Genomic DNA, 21116 nt, shown 5'->3' on the forward strand with positions numbered 1-21116 from the left:
TTTTCCAGTCAGTCCCTTCTCCTCCCAGGTAACCACTGATCTACTTCTTGTCACTATAGATTAGATTAGACTCTTCTAGTGCTTCAGATAAATGGAGTCTTATATGGATTATTTTTTTCTCTAATATCTTTAGCATGTTTTTGAGATTCATCCATGTTGTTTTGTGTGTCTGTTGTTTGTTTCTTTTTTTATTCCTGAATTGTATTGCATGGTATGAATATACCCACAATTCACTTATCCATTCATCTGTTGATGAACATTTGGGTTTCAAGTTTGGGGCTATTTTGAATAAAACTGCTGTACACATTCATGTACAATTTTTTTTGTGTAGACATGTGTTTACATTTTCTTGGGTAGATACCTATGAGTGAAATTGCTAGGTCGTATAAGTATGTGTTTAACTTTGTAAGATATTACCAAACTGTTACCAGCAATGTACATATGAGAGTGCCAGTTCCTTCTCATCTTTGATAATGCTTGATATTGTCAACCATCTTCTTAGCCATTCTACTGGCTATGTAGTGTGTCTCTATGCATATTCCTGATGACTATGATATTGAGCATCTTTTCATGTGCTTATTTGCTATTCATAAATCTTCATTTGTGAAATGTATGTCAAATCTTTTGCCCACTTTAAAAATTGGATTGTTTGTTTTTTTATTAATGAGTTGTAGGAGCTCATTATATAGTCTGAATAAAAGTCCTTTGTCAGGTATGTATTAAAAAATATTTCCTCCTGGCTGGTGGCTGGCCTTTTCTTTTTCTTAGTAGTGTCTTTCAAAGAGCAGAAGTTATTAATTTTGATAAAGGCCAATTTATTTACTTATTTTTCTGTGGTTCATACGTTGTACGTCCTATTTATTTATTTATTTATTTTTCAAGGTTCAGTTTCCTTTAATGACCCCCACCTCCCTGAAGGGCAGGTGCAGGCAGCTTGGTGATGGCAAGGCATATTCACTTGAAAATTTTGCCCTGATTGAAGGCTTTGCCCACATGCTGGAAGGCCTCCTCCTTCCAAGGAAAAGTACTCTTGAACCAGCATCTGGGTCTCCTTGCTGCCAAGGTCTAGTTTCTGCCATGTATGTGACTCATAGTCCACCTGCCCATCTGGACTCAGTGGAAAGGCAAGTTCCTGGCCTTGGAAGACCCAGACTCCAGAAATAGAGCTGCTATTGTTGCTGCCAAAGAGGATGACACTGGCAAAGGCATTCTTCCTCAGCTTGTCCAGTTGCTAGAACATTCCAGTGATGAGGCTGCAACTCATAAAGGTCTTGGTGAGCTCTTCAGAAGAAGTACTCAGAGTACCACAGGGACCAGCCATCCTTATCAAAGTGCTCCCACAAATATGGCAGCACCACAGAGAATATGTCCTCATTGGAGTACTGTGCTTAAATTTATCCAACACAAATGTACTCTTGGGCAGGTAAACAAAGGGGTCCTTAGCCTCAGACATAGCTTCTAGGCCTGCTCACATTTGTCCATCTCCTCAGGAATAGGAGCAGCTGTCCTTTTCTTCTCTTTCCCCTTACCTGGGACTTCTGCTTCTTTTCTTGTGAACTCTTCTCTTTCTGTGATATGTCCTTTTTAGGCTGGCTCTCTGCAAACTTTTTAGCATCAAACCGGGCCATCTTCTCACACAGTTTTATATTTCTGCACACAGCCTGGAACTGGGGCTGGTTAATGCAGGCAAGGAACCACTAGTTGGCATTGGGAAAGGTCTGGTGGAACGAAGACCTGCTTTTAGAGACACAACAGGGTGCAGACAACTACAATGTCAGGCAGTGTTACTTGTTTGCCTACTGGGAAAGTCCTCAACTTCAGGTGAGCATCTAGCAGCTCCAGAATTTGCATCATGTTCTCAGTGGCCTGTTTGTTGTGGTACCTGATGCCCAAGGTGGGGAACACTCAGGTACTGGCAGAGGGCGCTATATTGCTCTCAGCAAAGCTCCCCCACAGCACCACCTGGGCTGCTGCCTCTGGCGTACTTCCCTGCGGGTCCTCAGTGCTCAAATAGTAGGCAATGGCATTGCTCTCAAGCATGCAGAATCCATCATCACCCTCAAATGCTAGAACCTTGTCAGCAGGAAATTTGCAGAGAAATTCAGGGGTGTGATGGGTTTGGCCAAAGTGGAAGTGGGGTCATGCAGAGAGCACGTGGACCTGAGCCCCATTGTACTGAGCAGCCATGAGAGCTTTGAAGGCCCTCCAGTTTTTGGGATATGTGTACAAGGTCCCAGCTCCCATGTTGATTCTGCAGAGAAAGGGGAGGGTTCTCTGAATTGCTGTGGAGTAAGTCTGTGTCCTCTATTTAAGAAATGTTTGCCTACTCTAAGTTCATGAAATTTTTCTTTTATGTTTTCTCCTAAAAGTTTTATGCTTTTGGCTTTTACATTTTTGGTCCATGGTGCATTTTGAGTTAATATGGCATGAGATAGAGGTCAAGGTTTTTTGTTTTTTAGTTTTCGATTTTTGGGTTTTTTTTAATGTAGATATTACATTTACTGAAAAAAACTTTCCTTTCTCCATTAACTTTTGTTGCATCTCTTTTGAAAATCAATTACATATGTACATATAGGTCTATTTCTAGAATTTGTATTGTTTCATTAATGTATATTTTATGCCAGTACCACTACATTGTCATAGTTATTGTAGCTTCATAGTGAGTCTAGAAAAGGGATAGAATAATTTCTTTGAGTTTGTTTTAGTTTTTGTTTTTTAAAATTGTTTTGGCCAGTCTAGGTTTTTATATTTATATACAACAAAAATGATGTAGATAATTTTCAAGAAGGTAAATTTACCATGATTTTATAACATGATATATGCTTTTCAATAGATAAATTATTCTTTGAATTTGTGCATGTTGAATGCAATACTAGCTAACAAATTAAAATGAGGCTGTTGGTTACTTTGGTGACTTTTGTAATCATTAAACCTGACATGGTAGCTACAATTATTATATTTAGGTAAATTATTCCTTTTAGCATATATAAGTTATTGATTATATTTGTCTTCTTTTCTACTACATTACTATATAAAATATTGACCTGATTTCCCCTCAAAATAAATAAAGGTATATAGTTATAAAATAGCATGATGTAAGTTCTAACAAGTCACTTCTAGGAACATACCAATGTCTTCACCAATGATAAATTATATGCACATATTTGAATATAATGTTAATGAAAAATCCAATGATTATATATCAAAGACTAATAACAAAATAAATAATTTCTGAAAATCATTAGCATAATATCTGATAATGATAACTGTTGGCTCCTCCTCCTTTCCCTCATTAAATAATTTTTAACCCTAAAATAGTAAAGCTTAAATAGATCTTTACTCTTAAGTGAATGTATCTATGTAAATAAGAGCATGGTTTCACATCGTAGCCCTCAATACTTTAGATTCTTTGCTCTTTGAGATCTATTCCTAAAATTTGAGTGAATATAAAGATTTGAAGAGTTCCCCTTCAATATTTAAACTCTTGTATTATACTAATACTAATTGGCCTTGATAGCTCATTGACTAAAGTCTTTCACAAAGCACAACATTGGCTGGACTCATTTTGAATTTAGCATGTACTCTGCAATGTAAACCAGTTGTTTACAAATATTACTGTTTAATTTTCATGGATTGGTTATTTTATTACTGTAGCTCTCTATTAACTTGCTATTAGCATATTAATTACTGTATTCTTTTGCTTTAGTAAGACATCATCTTAACAAAAACTGTATTGAAGTAACATAGTTTGGCCCATGGTATTGAGAGAGAATATTGAATCACTTCTATCTAAAGCTATAAGGTATTACCACATCTGAGTAGGGCTTAGAAATGGTATGTTCAATGATTTATATTTAAATTCCATAAAATGATAGAAATATTAATACAGTAGATAAAACTGATTACATTTAGTTACCTGTTTAAAAATTGAAATATTTTTATTGATTTTTCAGATAGTACATTCTCATTGAAAGAAAATCCAACAATACAAAAATGCAAAAGTCTTCTTGAAACTCTATTCCCTAGACATAGCCATTTTTAATATTTGGTAGATTTCCTTGTAAACTTTTTAATGCATATATAAATATAATTTTAAAAACATATTCAATTATACTATGTATATTTATTTTGTGCTTATTTTTTTCTTCTTTCTTTAACTCAACAATATGTGTTAAGTATCTCACTATATTAACCTATCAGACTTATGGTTCATCTTTTTAATGGCTGCATAGTACTACATTGTGAACTGATCCTAACTTAGTTTATTGAACTCACCATTGATGGACATTTTGATTTTCCATGACTTTTTGATATTTTATTTATTTTAAAATTTTTAAATAATTAATTAATTAATTTTTTAGAGACAGGGTCTCACTCTGTTGCCCAGGCTGAAAGTACAGGGGTACAATGATAGCTCACTACAACCTTGAACTCCTGGGCTCAAGCGATGGACCTGCCTCACCCTCTCTAGTAGCTGGTACTACAGGCATGTGCCACCACACCTAGCTTATTTTCTTTTTATTTTTTGCAGAGATAGGATCTTACTATTTTGCCTGGGCGGGTCTTAAACTCCTGGCCTCAAGCAGTCTTTCCACCTCAGTCTCCCAAAGCACTGGGATTATAGGTGTGAGCCACCATGCCTGGCTGACTTTTTGATATTTTAAACAGTGCCAGAAAGGACATACTTTATATTAATTTTCTGTTACTGTCATAAAAATTGTCATAACTGTAGTATCTTAAAATAACATTAATTTATCATTATTTTCTTATAGTTCTATAGGTCAGAGGTCTGACACAGGTCATAGTGAGCTAAAATCAAGAGGTACATAGAATGCCATCTGTTCTGGAGGCCTAGAGGAGAATCCATTTCCTTGTCATTACCAGCTTCTAGAGGCTGCCCACATTCCTTGGCTCATTGTTCCCTTCCTCCATCTTCCAGATGGGGCATCAGGAGGCTACCATAGGACCTGTTGAGTTCAAGAATACATACCTGAGATTTAGGGATTGGGAAGCTGTCATTGTACCTTCTCTCACCTATGAGGCTAATGACCAAAACACTGGAATGCTTTTACAGAAACACTCAACATGTCCATGAATGGGGTTTCTAGTAGAAACAGCTAGCCAAAGTGTTGTCTTATTTTCACATTTCAAGTCTTACGTAAGTGCATCTAAGTGTTTGCAACCCAATTCTAGAACTTTAGCTGCAACGGAATCTGGGGAAGTAGTTTTAGTTTTCTTGCTTCTGCAGTACAAGAAGGCAGACCAGAAGGAAGTTGGAATATATGTTAAGTGTTTCTATTTCATCATATTCAGCACTGTAGATACTTAGCTGTGTGCTCAAAATTGATTAATCATATGTGTTTGCTGCATGGAAGTTGACTAGGAGTTAGGAAAGACTATGAAAGTTATGTGACTAGGAAAGACTAGAAAAAGTTATGTGACTCATCAAGGCTGTATTAGGGTTTTTAGTTGCAGCTGACAGAGTGCACTGTAGTTGATTTAACTGAGAAGGAATTTATTAAAATATTAAGAAACTCATAGAATCCTAGGAGAGGAGAAAGTCAGACTTGGTGTGGGTAGATGCATCAGATTTAATGCCCAAATCACACTGGGAAACTGCTCCAGTGAAGGCATCACTGGTGCAATCACTTGGCACTGAACCCACATCTCTGCTAAATGCTAACTAAGTCTTTTAGCACAGCTGCCTCCAAAAGAACCAGTTCATTCACTGCCACTCTCAATAAAACAATGGATCCCATGGGACACCTGCCTCTTCATTTTGCTCAGTAGTAAATTGAAATCGTGTGCAGGTGTATTTGATTGGCTGAGACTGCTTTATTAGCAAGGCAGGATGAAAGAGTGCTGGCTTTTTGGAGAGAACAAATTCAGAATGTGGGAATGTTTTTAGACCTGAAAAAGGGTGTTCAGAAGATGTAGGGCAACCACACAGAGATGTTCATTGTAGAGAACAATAGTTGAAGACAAACTGCTTTGCTGAATGATATGATTTCATGTTATGTCTAAATTTCTCTTTGTTAACTTGTATTTTTTTTAATAGAATCTGATTTAAATAGTCCAGTTTGTCTCAGAGGGATAATGCAAACCTATTTACTCTTACTTTTGGAGGCAAACTCTATCAAGGTTCATAAAGTGCACCCACATCCCACATTAAATATAATTTAAGTATAGGCATATGTGTTACATTGGAGTTTACTATTTATCATAGTTTGTAGACATTTTTTGAATTTTTGTTAATTTTATCCCACAGTTTGTGTTTTGTATGTTGACATAATTTTTGTTTTAGATCTAAAATATTTTCATAAGTCATTGGAAAGCACATTTACCCTGAGCAGTATGTCTATAGTACCTAGCGCATTAAATACCCTTGATGCTTTGTGTGGTGTGAAAGAATCCATTGTCCAAATTTAGGCCAAGGGTTAAATTAGTAGCCTCCCTCAGCAAGATAGTATTATGGCCACAGTGGTCATAAGTGACAAGATCCCCAATGGGGAAGGAGGAGAAAAGAGTCAGGCCGTGAGGTGCTTGTATGTGCACCACATAATGATATGAAATACACTGCTAGTTGGCTTTTGTCATAGGTGAGATGGTGTGACTCTTTTCTACGAGAACTATAAAATAACATATAATGTGCCGTAGAAGAAATAATGCATAGTAGATATGTAAAATCGTAAGTGTATCTCAAAATCAAACCAAGCCAACACAGGTGTTTCTAAACAGGTAGTAAGTGATAATCAATTATTGTCTGCTTTAGAACCACGTTAGCAAGCATCTATTCAAAATGAACACATTATTCCTTTGATCAGTCTTGTAGTAATACAACAATTTCATTAGAACTTATTTTTCTGTGTCCTGATATGGAAAACTCTCAGTACTTTTGTTAATGAGGAGATCTACCAGTTTCTATTTTAATTTTATTACTGAACTTATAAATCTATGAGCAATTGTATAAATTTTATGAGGTTCAGAAAATAACCTTAAAAATGTTTCTTTTTCTCTGGAGGTGAAGGCAGAGGCAGGAGAGTTGCTTGAGCCCACGAATTCAAGGTTGTAATGCACTGTGATTCCATCTGTGAATAGCCACTGCATTACAGCCTGGGAACATAGTAAATAGTGAGACCCTGTCTCTTTAAAAAAAAAAGTGTTTTTTCTTCCATGGTTGGTAATAACAATAGATGATATAATGCCATTGTTTCCTCTTTTTAGTATTTAGAGCTTTTTGCCATCTGAAAAATACTCATATCGGGTCACTAATCACCCAAGTTTAGCTGAATACTCAGGATAGAAAATTATATAATTATTTTAGGTAGTTATAATATATAAAGATTTATTAATTGTATAAATCCAGCTTGAGTTTAATAATGATAGGATATAGCTTAAATCTCTGGCTTCTATTTTAAAAATTTCAAAGGATCACATCCAGGCATATGAAATAAAAAGGTGACATGTTCATCTGTGTATAATTTGCATATTTCTGCATAAGTTGTATAGTCAAGTCTCAGACTATTTTCTAATTAATATTTATTTTGCTTTCATGAGTTTTTTTCTTTCTTTAGTCTTAAAATCCAATCAATACTTTTCTCCCAGTTGTTAGAGAGGGAATACATATGTAGAGAGAAAGAATAAAGTTGACTCTTGAAAAATGCAGGGGTTAGGGTTGTCCTTCCCTCTGTGCAGTCAAAAATTTGCTTGTAATTTTTGACTCTGGCACAACGGACCTACTAATAACCTACTGTTGACTGGAACCCTTACTCATAACATGAACATAAGTGTATCTCAAAATCAAACCAAGCCAACACAGGTGTTTCTAAACAGGTAGTAAGTGATAATCAATTATTGTCTGCTTTAGAACCACGTTAGCAAGCATCTATTCAAAATGAACACATTATTCCTTTGATCAGCCTTGTTAGTAATACAACAATTTCATTAGAACTTATTTTTCTGTGTTCTACTGATATGGACACATATAGCCACTGCATTACAGTGATCAACACATATAGCCACTGCATTACAGCTGATCAACACATATTTTATATGTTGTATGTGTTGTATACTGTATTCTTACAATACATAAGCTAGAGAAAAGAAAATGTTAAGAAAATCATAAGGAAGAGAAAATATATTGACTATTCATTAAGTGGAAGTGGCTCATCGTAAAGGTCTTCATCCTTGTCACCTTTATGTTGAGTAGGTTGAAGAGGAAGAAGAAGAGGAAGGGTTGGTTTTATTGTCTCAGGGGTGGCAGAGGCAGAAGAGGTGGAGGAGATGGAAGGGGAGGCAGTAGAGGCAGGCACACTCGATGTAATTTCATTGAAAAAAATCTGTGTATATACAAGTGGACCTGTGCAGTTCAAACCCACATTGTTCAAGGGTTAACTATATATAAAACCTGGGAGCAGTGAGGTACATCTGAGACATGACCTGGATTATTACTAGGCCCTAGAAGGTAGTGTGGGTAATTTGGAGCTAAAAGCATTTAATTGCTAGCATTTAAAAATATTAGTTTGAGGGAGTTATGCCCAGGTCTGTTATTCATGATAGAATATCATTTATTTTGTAGCCTGCATTCTGCTAGTAGAAGCTTACCTTTTCCCCCCCTTGGGTAAAGTTTTTTTAAAAATGTCTAAGGGATTATTAACTGTTACCTCATTATCTCTGTTAATCATTTCCAGAGCTTTTTTCTATTTTCCATCACAGTGGTCAATAGGATCACAAAGAAAGTGCTAAATCTTCATTGACAAAGAAAGTTGATTGTCAGCTGTTGCTTATATCTGCTGTATATTTCCTTTGAACATTTGTGGGGTAGTAGTGGTTAGAATTAAATATTTCTTGAGAAGTGATTTTTTTTTTTTGAGACAGAGTCTAACTCTGTTGCCTGGGCTAGAGTGCTGTGGCGGCGGCCTACCTCACAGCAACCTCAAATTCCTGGGCTCAAGCGATCCTCCTGCCTCAGTCTCCCGAGTAGCTGGGACTACAGGCATGCGCCACCATGCTCGGCTAATTTTTTTCTCTCTATATATTTTTAGTTGGCCAATTCATTTCTTTCTATTTTTATGGTAGTGATGGGGTCTCACTCTTGCTCAGGCTGGTTTTGAACTCCTGACCTTGAGTGATCCTCCCGCCTCAGCCTCCCAGAGTGCTAGGATTACAGGCGTGAGCCACCGTGCCCAGCCGAGAAGTGATTTTTATTGTTGTAGTTGTGGGGGATTTGATGTCAGAGCAATATTGAATATCAAATAAATAAAACCATAGAAAATAGAACACAAACCATTAAGAAACATGACTAATGTTTCCGCAGAATGGTTTAGAATTTTTTCCTATTTACATAGTTCTTTATAGCAGTTTTCTTGAAAGTTTTGAAGTGTTAATAAGAAATACTTTTTTCTTATTTAAATACTTTGAAATTTTTGGTATTGTATGGAAATTTTGTTTACACATTTGATAAAAACATCCATGGATTTCTCTTTCAAAGATAAAAAACTTCAATGTGAAAACAAGTTATAAAATTAAGATCCTCTCTCAGTTAAGAATTCCTTTTTAGAAATGTATAAATGCAATTATCCTTTAATAAACAAACATATCTTCAAATTTTCTCAGTAATGTGTCACTGAAAAACATTAAAAGATGACATTGTTACTCACTACAACAATACAAAGAGAGGAAAGCAATTGAAACGGAGATCAAGGGTGCTAAAAATGGGTGAAAAACATTATCTTCTTTTTTATAATTAAAGTTTATTTTATATTCATAACAGGCTTATAGACTTCTTAATTATCTCAGGTAAAATACCTAATTTTCTTTGTTTTGAAAGCATTCTCTTTTTCTTTCTGAATCAAAAACAGAGAAAACTGAAAGTACATAACTCAATTATAGTTTTTAGAACAACAATGGGAAGAATGTTTGAAAGATTCAGGAATCCCTTCATCTCTGACTTTTCATCATTTTTCCATTCTGTGTTGAGTTTGTGGTTATAAAGTAATAGAAACTGATGTTCTAAACTTGAGTAGAAATAAAATTTAGTGGATACTGGGCAATTCCCAGAATCTGTGGGGAAAGCTTGGAAATAAACAGGAACCAACATAGGCTGGGGCCAGGAACGTCTGCCCAGATCAGCGTGCAGGATCAGTCTAGTTAGGATGCTGTTTCTCAGACACACATCACTGCCACCGCCCTTAGATTCAACAGCTACTTCTGCCATTGGTTCTGCAAATAATTTGTCACCTGTGTCTGTACTTTGCCTTACTTCCTCAAGATTTAAACACCAGGATTGGAGTGTCCGATTGGCTGAAAGTGCTAAGGTACACAGAGTGAGTTTCTAATCTTCAGAGTTTTGCAGGTCATTAGGTATATTGTGGGAGGCCACCCCTCACTTCTGTCTCTCGGTTTCTAGGCTTGTGTATATTGGCTATGGAAGAAACAAGTAGTCATGTGCCACATAATGATGCTTTAGTCAACAATGGTGGTCTCATACTATATATACCATATATATAATATTATAATACCATATTTATTGTATCTTTTCTGTGTTTAGATGCTCAAATACTTACCATTGTGTTACAAGTGCCTACAGTATTCAGTATAGTAGCACACTGTATAAATTTATATCCTAGGAGCAGTAGGCTATAGGGTATAGCTTAGGTGTGTAGTAGGCTATACCATCTAGGTTTGCGTAAGTATACTCTATGATGTTCGCACAATGATGAAATCGCCAAATGACATGTCTCTCAGAATGTATTCCTGTCATTAAGTGATGCATGACTGTGTCATATAATGATCATTGATTTGCAGCATAAATTTTTTCTTGTAGGTCAGTATTTAACTCTCACAAAGTATTGTCTCCCAGTTGACATTGTAATACAGTCTTCAATTCAGCCTCTTTGAAAAGTGAGTTACTTTTTGATTAAAGGATGCATAAGAACAGTGAATTCCCTGGATTATTGGCCCATGGCTTTATTCTTTTCATTGTTAAGTGAGATCCTTTTTCAGAATCATTGTGGTATGGTGTACCAAACGTCCATGAACACCTTCAGTCTTAGCTTTTCTTTCCTTCTCATCTTTATATCTTCAATCTGTAGTAGTAATAAAAGTATCATAAAGAATTATTTTTTAGTATTCCTCAGAGGAATAGCATTTCTTCTACTGGTAATCCTGGTTTCAATGGAATTATCCTAGGAGTGCACTTAGATGTGAGGACAAGTTCATATGCACAGGTTCAGGCATTAAGACTCTTAGTTCAAAAAGCATATCAAACATCAGATCCCTGTTTCCTCCCTTCCTTATTGTCCTGTGCTGCAGAGATAGCATCTTGTACATAATTCAGTTAGCCCAGTTATCACACTGAATTGTATCACACTGAATTGTAATTTTATTTTATAAAACTATCTTCCTCATGGACTACAAACTCCTGGAGAGCAGGAAACAGGTTTTAATTTATCTTTCTCTTTTCTATACTTAACACTGTTTGGGATGTAGTAATGGCTCAGTTTTTAAAATTGAAGTAACTTATATGTATGGTTACAATAAAATATTTTGAAGATTTTATAATGAAAATCAATAATTCCCTTTCCTACCCTATCCTGCTTCTTACATGCCAATGCTTTTAACTTTTCTAAGTATTTCTTTGGTAGTCATTTCCATTTTTCTTAAAAATTATGCTTATTCTAGAACTTTTTGATTAATCAGTTTTAGACAGCTTTTTGACCACCCTTCAACATTCCTGAAATATGTATATATGTGTGTATGTATATATTAGTATTTTTGTTTTTATGAATAATCAGTATGTAAATTATTTTAACTATGTAAATAACATTCACTACAGAGCCAAGTAGTGTTCTGTAATTATACTTTCTCTCTTATACAGCTTTCTTTTGCAATCCCCTTGCACTATTTACTGTCTGTAATTATATTTTTTTCTTGTACAGCTTTCTACTATTTTTGTACTTTATATACTTCTTAATTTTTTTCAAGTCCTCCACCCCTGTAGGTTTTTAAGTGAGTTTTTATTTTATTATCTTCCTTTGCTAGTCTGTACTAGGTTTTTTCTTTAATCCCACAATATGGGTAGTAACTAAGACTTCCTTTTTCCATTTTCCTGGGCTCAATCTCTTGGTTTTCTTTTTTGGATCTATGTCTTCTTTCTTGTATTCCCTTATTTTGTGGAAAAGCATCTTCAAGTAACTTCCTAAGAAAAATAGAAGTTTTGTGAGTCCTTACATATCTGAAGTATTCTATCTTCATACTGTATTTGATTCAGTATAAATTCTAGTTAGAACCTCGCTGTCCTTTAGAACTTGTAGGCATTGTGTATTGCTGTCTGGCATTCAATGAGGCTAATGAAAAGCCTGTCCTTGGTTATGTAGAAAAGTTAGGATTTCTTTTTGTTGGTGGTCTCATGAAATTTATCTGTGAAAAACTTACATATGTTTTTTTTTTTCATTAATTTTTCTGGGCATAGGTGAGCACATTTAATTTGAAGACTCTTATCATTCAATTTGAGAAATTCTTTTTATTCACCTGATTATTTCCTCATTTTCATTTCTCTCTCTCTCTCTTTTTTTTAGTACTAAGAATCAGTGTTGGATATCCTAGACTGATTTTGTTTCTTATTTTTTTCTCTCTTCCTTCCACTGTAAAAAAAAATTGAATCACTATAAAAGTGTATGTAGTAAGGAATTTTCACTCTTGATCCCATGTGGCCTTAGTTCCCTGAGATAACCCTATGCCAGTCTTTTGGGTTTATTAAATCATCCTATAGGTAGTCCATGCATGTTGTGGCAGAAATTGTACATCAGAATACTTGTGTTCTTCTTCTTGAGACCACACCTGAACTACAATTTTCCATTTTTCCTTTTCAGTTAGATGCAGCCATGTGACTTAAGTTCTAGCCAACAGAAGGTGAGTAGAAGTGATGTGTTCCCTTTCTGGATGAAGGCTTTTAAGGAATGGCTGGCTAGGTCTTCTCTTTTCTTCATCCACTAGGAAGATGTAGAAAATATAATAAGAGACCACTAGGGGATGATAGAATCATAAACTAAAAGGATCCTAAACCTATAAATCACTATTTGAAAGATAGCAACTTATTAACCAGAAATATCTACTTTAAACTGTTACATGGGTGCGAAATGAACTTCTGTTGTATTTGAGGCATTATATACTGTTTGCTCTGTTGGTGACACCACCGAGCATTATTTAATGTACATCTGCAGTCATTTCTGTACCTTTCTATACCTTTTTTGATTTTGTTTTTAACAAAATTATGTGTTTCTTCTCTTTATTGGCTACCCTTTCTAGCAAATTATTAATTTCTAAGAACTCTTTCTCACTCTGTACTTTTTTTCCTTTTCATGCATTCAGTTCTTATGTTACATATGTGATGTCTTATTGAATCTCTGTGAGGCCTTCAGAGTTTTTCTTTTCAATTTATATCCCAATTTACTTGTATTTTCTCAGTTTTGTTTGTTTACCTTGGTCTTTCTCTTTTATCTTTCAGATTTTTCTCAACTGTTTGTTGAATCTTAGTTGTCCAGTTATATGTAAGAATGGGACAACAGAAACCACTTGAGTTCTCTGCAGATACGTAGGTAGGGTCCTACTTAAGAATGATCATATAGAGATGTTTGCATGGCAGTCTTTCCTCTGTGGGTGGTTCCATTTTTTTTTTTCTATTGGGTAGACACATGGCTAGTAAGGGGTCAACTACTCTGTATACAGACTTTGAGTTAGTCCTTATATTTTTAGTTCTCTTTTTACTCCTCTTTCCTGATATCTGATATATCCAAGCCTGGAAACTCTATGGGTTTCTGATGGTACATTGTCTCTCTTCATTTTGGGGCTCATCTGCCTTGCTTCCTTACTTGTCACTCTTTCATCTGCTTTCTATCTTCCATAGGTCTTCTGCCCTATTGTGTAACCTCCCTGTTTCTTTCTCTTTGCTGTTGTGGGTTTATACCTTTTAACTTCTCTACTGTCATTTTAGTAGGGCCTCTGGAGGGAGAGGAAATAAACTTGTCCCTTCAGTGTTTCAGATTCTGCAGTTGACTGTTGCTGTACTCTGTGTGAACTTTCAGCTTGTTGTGTGAGTCAGCCAGCTCCACTTAGTAAGCTGAGAGCAGAATGGGGACAAAACTATAAACTTTTAGGGATTTGGTTTTTCAAATATGTGATCTAGAACAGTAAACAAATTCTTTAATTTACGAAAGTACCCCCTTTGATAAATGGTAATTTTTTATACCCTCTTAATATTATTCAAAACTGGAACACATTCAATATTGTGACTCAAAGTTATGGAACAAAATATTGCTTTGGTTTCAAACTGTATGGATTCTTTTAGAGATTCTGATTTAGAATTTGCTCCCTACCACCATTATGTTCTATCCTGAAAGAAGTGCTATTTTAAATCCTTCATTGCATGTTATAGCACTTGACTTAAACACGTGTTTAGTTGCATCTAGAGTTTAGTTGCATCAGAGTTTTTCTTTTCAATCTATAACCCAATGTGAAAAATTAGCACGTGTTTATTTCAAGGGAAATTTTGAACAATATTTCTAAACAAATCATATACCATCATAAAAATAAGTAAAGGATACTTATATTTCAAATTTTTAAATGAATTCTAGAAAACTATTGCTATCATATATATACATATTAAATTTGCTTCTTTGCTATAGAATAATCAGAGAAAAACCTGCCTTATGTACACAGTCATTTGTTTTGAATCTTTGTCTACCATAACTTGAATAGTAATTTTGTGTGTAATTTTAGCTTCCTTCTAGAAACAGAAATCCTTTTAAAAATGAACATCAAAAAATCATTTGCTTAAAGAATCCTTCATCCATTCTCATAGATTTTAAGGTTTTTCTATTATAATTTTTTACTTTGATTTGTCCTCTGTTTTAACTTTTCATTTGCTCTCTCTTCTTTGGTCCTCTTTATAAAGTAACAGTCACAATAATAATAATAATAATATTAATAGTATGTATCATCAACATTATATAGGCCAATGTTGGTCTCATAAAAGGAGATTCAACCTCAAGCTGAAAAAGAAAATAATATTTGTATTTTTATAATCAATTTATTCTTATTAGTTATAAAAATAAAGAATAACTAAAAATAAAGGAAAGCTATCTAACTATAGATAATGGCCAGGTTTTTAAATGAATACAACTTTATCTTACCAAAAAATAATAATATTCCAAATTTACCTAAGAAGACACTAATGATTTACCTATCTAGTATCTACTAACCATTGTTATAACACCCATTTTGGTGGAGAAGATTTACTTACATTGTGAGAAGAAGAATATCATGACTATAAGAAGAGAGCAGCGATTGCAAATTATCATAGAGGTATAAAGATGAGGTCATTATAGACTCTCTGATAGTTAATAGAGCAATCAAAAAACAATGACATTTGATATGAACTATTTTGGTTACAGAAAAGGCTATCACTCATTTTTACATTCATATATCTTCAAGAAAATTTTCAGGTTTATAAGATTGACCCTTCAGTAATTCTTCTTCTTCTTCTTCTTTTTTTTTTGGTAACATACAATGAGTAAATGATGTTACATTTTTCAAAGGGCAAAAGAATTGTGAAATCAAAAGCCATATGTATAAAATGTAGACTATTTCAGGGAGACTGATTAATTCTCTCTCTGGTTCCATCTAGGAATGTATCAATTAAGCCAGGGATCCTCAAACTTTTTAAACAGGGGGCCAGTTAACTGTCCCTCAGACTGTTGTAGGGCCAGACTATAGTTAAAAAAAACTATGAACAAATTCCTATGCACACTGCACATCTTATTTTGAAGTAAAAAAACAAACAGGCAAAAACACCCGCATGTGGCCCACGAGCCGTAGTTTGAGGATACCTGCATTAAGCAGTACACTTAATAGCTTTGTCCATGATTTAAAAAAGATGAGAATCATTTTACCAAGAAATTTGTTTTACAAGAATAATTGGAAATTATGCCAACTCTAAAACACAGTTTATATATTTTTGACTATAATTTTAGTGTTGACATAAAATAGAATTGGTGAAGGCAGGCAAATCAACATAATTGATAAAAGGAAAATGTACTTATTGGAGAGGAGTTGCTTGATTGTGAATAAAATAAATATTTGAATTTCAGTACAAATATAAATTTGTAGTTTTACTGTTAATCATACTGTTTTACTGTTAATCATACTGTTAAGTATGATTACCTAGCAATTAAGAATATCTGGGAAAACATTTGGTGTGGGGGAAAAATGCTAAAAATTTGTGTTATGATCAAATACATTCACAAGATCAGTTGTTTGGTGAGACTGAGGAGTACTTGTGACTTACGGTAGTAAGGTTACCACCAAACATCACCAAATTGAGATACTTAGGAAAATTTTGGTTGAGGAAGCATATATAACTAGCAAATAAATGCATAACTGTCTGGCATAAAAATGTTGCCTCCAAAATATTGTCAGTCTTCATGTAAATTAACATGGAGCCCAAGATGCCAATACATAGCTGCTACAAAATATACTAGAAATGTATTGTAATAAATATATGGCTATATCCAGGTCATATATTTTCCTACTTGACAAAAATGTGACAGAGTTTATAGGTATAGCTAGTTCTTTTAGTAAACATGGTCAAGATTTTTCCATAATTCTTATATGTGTGTATATTTTATGTGTGTGTGTATGTGTGTGTGAGAGAGAGTGTGTGTGTGTATCTCAAATTTTCTCAGGCTTCATAATACAGCTTAGAGGTATGGAGTCACATTAACCATAATAATTCAAATTCTACTGGCTGCAACTCCAAATGCAAATTTGCTATGACTTCATGAGTTGTAAAAACTGTTACAGACTTTCAAGGGTCTCAAAGCATGGGCAGCAGGTTCTTGTTCCTGTGCAATATGCTTGCTGGAGTGAACCTAGGTACTGTCAGAGCAAGAGGTTTATTTTGCCATTTCTTGACTTTTCTCCATCCATTTGGGGGCTTTAAGAGTGCTTTAATCCTAAGAAGTAGATTTGAAATATAAGTTGTTCCCAGCTACTCGGGAGGCTGAGGCAGCAGGATTGCTTGACCCCAGGAGTTTGATGTTGCTGTGAGCTAGGCTGACACCCCGGCACTCTAGTCAGGGTAACAGAGTGAGACTCTGTCTCAAAAAAAAAAAAAAAAAAAAAAAAAGAAATACAAGAATATAAGTTGTGAGAATCTTTGCTCAGCCATGTTTAACTTAAAGCTTCAAGTCAAAGAGTCTAATTCTTACAGGGCTCTTTGAGCCCTGCCACCAAACTAGGTCTTATCTGACCAGCTCAAAAATGTCTGAATCAAACTTAGATTCTATCTGACATCAGTACCTTACAAACTATGAAGCTGACTTTGGAGCAATGTGAAAATGTGTTAGCTTTGGTGACTCAGGAGATTTTATTAAAAAACCTTTCATTATTTTATGGATGGAGAATTATATATTATTTCAAACTAATATTTCTGAATAGTGCATATTATATTTCAACTACAGTTTTAGTTTGTTTTTCAATCTGAAATAGCCTTAACCAGACCTGTATCCCTGCCTCTTTCTTAGTCTCATTTTTATCATACTTACATCCTCATCATTTATCATAGCGGAGCTACTAATGACTCTTCCAAGGTTTTTTGTTGTTGTTGCTGTTATTGTTGATTTGAGTGTGATACTTTAATGGGACTAAAGGAGGAATGTGTAAAACAAAAGAATAAAACCTATCAGAGTTAGAATAGGTGCTAATTAACCTACTCTAGTATGTAGTTTATGTAGGCTCTCAATATGATGATCTTGAATTATTAAGGTTTGTGATAGATACCATGTGTGATATGTGTGTATTTAAATGTATTAACACAAAATTCTCTGATAAAAATAATTAGTCATCTAGGGAGAAACTCTCCATATAATGAGAGCGTTTTTTGGGATGTGTCTTACTTGAATAACAGAGTGGGCTTTCAGGTAGGAATGTTTGGTGTTGTAAGATTAAGTCAAAATATTCCATCTAGAACAGAGGTACTCTTGGTGGAGCCTAAGGAATAACCTACCTTGTAGTCTGATGTTACAAAAGAATCTGCTCAAACATATGATCTCCATCAAATGTAAAGATAGGGCCTGGAATCACACCTTTCATTTTCTTTTTGTCTCCTTTAGCAGCCCTGAAGAGTTTTCACCAAATTGCAAACTGGAGTCAGGTAATAAATGTTTGTTTCTGAGCTTTCAGAGGAAGCTGTTTATTTTAGTAGGCAATTTTCATGTGTGATGAAATGAAATGTTGAGAAGGCAGCCTCTCATCAGTGGACAAACAATGCCTAAGAATTTAGCTAATGGCCCCCCTTCAGTGCAGAGAATAGATGGCAACAATTGTACTTGCAGACTAGACCCAGAGCTGCTTGTTTGGCTGCTAGGTGTTAATGCAAATTTGTTCTTCAGCTCATTCAACCCTGGGGCTCCCATCCTTTGATTTAATTAAATGTAATTGGTTACATTGCTCCTCCCAGGCCCCTGAGGTGTTTTTGTTTATTGCTTACTCTTTGCAATAAAGCTTCAATTCATGGCACAAAATGCTGGATAAATAAGAGTCTTTTTTTCCTATGTTGGATTTGCTGGGAGATTATTTCCTCCAAATAGTTTGGCTTTACTGTTAAAAGTAAATGACCAGTGAAATAAACTCACTGGGTGGCAAATGTAGCATATCCAGAAGCAAGGAATTAAGTAGGGTAAATTACATGAGATTAGGAAAGGATATGAAGTTGCAATGTTAAATTAGTAAAGATTTGCAAGAGTACTGTAGCACTGTAAATAAATAAGGCTTTAATAAGTGAGATTGTCATTGTTGTAGGACATTATTATTAAAAAGTTACTTTACAATGCCAGTTATGAAATAATCTGTAAATTTATTTTTTAATTATGCAGAATTCTCTTATAAATATGCAAGTGGCATTGTTGGGGACAAAAGTGAGAATGATATTGATTTAAGTCAGCACAATTAACCTATTCCTTTTTTGTGACAGCTTTTTTCCCTTCTGCATTAAGTATATATTTTTCCCTACCTGGAGGTATCATAAATAACATTTTTTGGTAAAGTGTTACTTTTTCTCCCTTTCAAGTTTTTATCTTAATTTGAGAAATGGGATAAATTATCTTTGTATTAACTTCTGAGGAAGAACTCAGTAATTTAGGAAAATTAAGAAAATACAATTAGCATTTCCCAATACAGTTTTAAGTACTAAACTGTATAAATGACTTTTTACCTTTTTGTTCCTTCAGTGGAATAAAATGGCCTGCCAGAAACTGGTATTTATTATAGTGTTTCCTGTTAGTTCTTTTATTGCTTTCTTCTTTTCCTGGTCTTTATTTTTCTCTCTTTTGCTATAGAGGTATAAGATACTACATCAGTGACATTTTCATTAATGCAATAGACTTTCTAAACCTTGCTGTGTCACAGACCTAGCTTGTATCTCTTTTGATGGAAAAAAATGAAAAATCTATGATAAGAACACAGGTATTCTCAGTGCAATATAAAGCGTCAGTTTCTTACAATAGGATTGTTTTGCAGAAATTATTTTCTAGGTTCTTCTCACATTCTATTGCTGAGTTACTGGGGTTTTAGGTTTATCATGTTGTGCTATCAGGTTAGGCCTTTTTTCTGGTGGATGCCCCTGATGAAAATCAAATGGTAATAGAAAACTAGAAAACATTCCCCTTTGGAAGTGGGGAACTGGTCTCAGATGCTAGCTCAACAGTGAGCTTCCAGAGAAGAAATCAAGTACCATATCACATCTTGGAAACAAGCTGTTAAAAAGGCTGCGCTTTACTTTCAGAGTGAGCTTCAATATTTACTTCCTATCAGCGCATGTGTAGGCAGAAAACTCAGTTGTGGTCTTGGGTCCAAAAACCTTGGATGAACCAGGCGTGGTGGTGCACAACTGTAGACCTAGCTACTAGGAAGCTGAGGCGGGAGAATCGCTTGAGCCCAGGAATTTAGGTTACAGTGAGCTACAGTCGTCCCACTGCACTCCAGTCTGGGTGACAGAGTGAGACCCTGTCTCAAAACAAAAACAAAACCAAAAAACAAATAAACCAAAAACCTCAAAAACCTTGGGTGGAAATCACAGGCTTTCTTTGACAACTGGCTTCAGGATGATTTAATTTCTTCCCTAGTTTATATACGTATTTTACAGTTTAAAATAACTCTTGCCCCACATACAGGCAAATGAGAATGTGTAACATATGTAGATACTGAGGGTTTTTTTCTTTTTTGTAAATGGAAATGTAATGTCATAGACAGAAGGGAGGGTTTTATCCTTTAGATAAAACCAGATACTCTTCTCTTGTACTTGAGTAATTTTACTCCCTGCACACTGGTAATAATAATCCCATTGCCCGTCCCCTGACTGTGACTCTCCTGAATCCATGGGTTTGATTGGAAACTCTCAACCCCTGACTGGCCTCCGGAGCACTGATTACGAAGGCACCCCACACACTTCCCTCGTAAACATTTGGCAGATCAGGAAGTACTGAAAAGCGATGCCCCTGGCTCTCAGAAGAGGGTACTGGTGGGAGAAGAAATAGAACATTTTCCCTCTTGCAGCTGTCAAAGAGTGATTATGTCAAATGGGTTTTCAAGGAGCCACAAAGTAATTGCAGGGTAACTTCTTGACATTATTTTCTAATGTTTGACTCAGCAGATGATGATGATTAATTGATGTGTATTATTTTGTGGCTCTTTGAAACTTTGTTTGATACTTTAGATAGAGGTAGGACTAAGTCTTCATTTAGACCAACATAATTTGCCTTAAATTTTAACATTTTAACTCTTTCTTTGTAATAGATTATTTTCTAAACTAACAAGTCTTTTGGTGGCTTATAGGGACTATCTTTAGGCTGCCTTTTTCATGTAGATTTTTTTTAAAAAAACAGATCATGTGTTTTCCTAGTAGTGGTTTATTCTTTTATTAAGATGTTACTGTTAATCTCTGGCTATTGTGAGAATTAAATGAGTTAAATCTTGAAAAGTACTTAATACTTGGCAAATGTTAAGTGCTCAGTAAATGTCAGCAATATTAAAATATGACATAGTAACCATTAATCTATTGG

At 34.9% G+C, this 21116-nt stretch overlaps 1 protein-coding gene and 1 pseudogene across 1 annotated transcript in view; one reads left to right on the forward strand and one right to left on the reverse strand.

Moving 5' to 3' along the window:
* Window positions 1-21116, forward strand: part of CAMKMT (calmodulin-lysine N-methyltransferase) — a 369799-nt gene that overhangs the window by 41630 nt on the left and 307053 nt on the right. The gene's annotated exons all lie outside the window — the stretch shown is intronic.
* Window positions 955-2244, reverse strand: LOC105866682 (elongation factor 1-gamma pseudogene; annotated as a pseudogene).

Source organism: Microcebus murinus, chromosome 3 (genome assembly GCF_040939455.1).
Source record: "Microcebus murinus isolate Inina chromosome 3, M.murinus_Inina_mat1.0, whole genome shotgun sequence".
NCBI lineage: Eukaryota > Metazoa > Chordata > Mammalia > Primates > Cheirogaleidae > Microcebus > Microcebus murinus.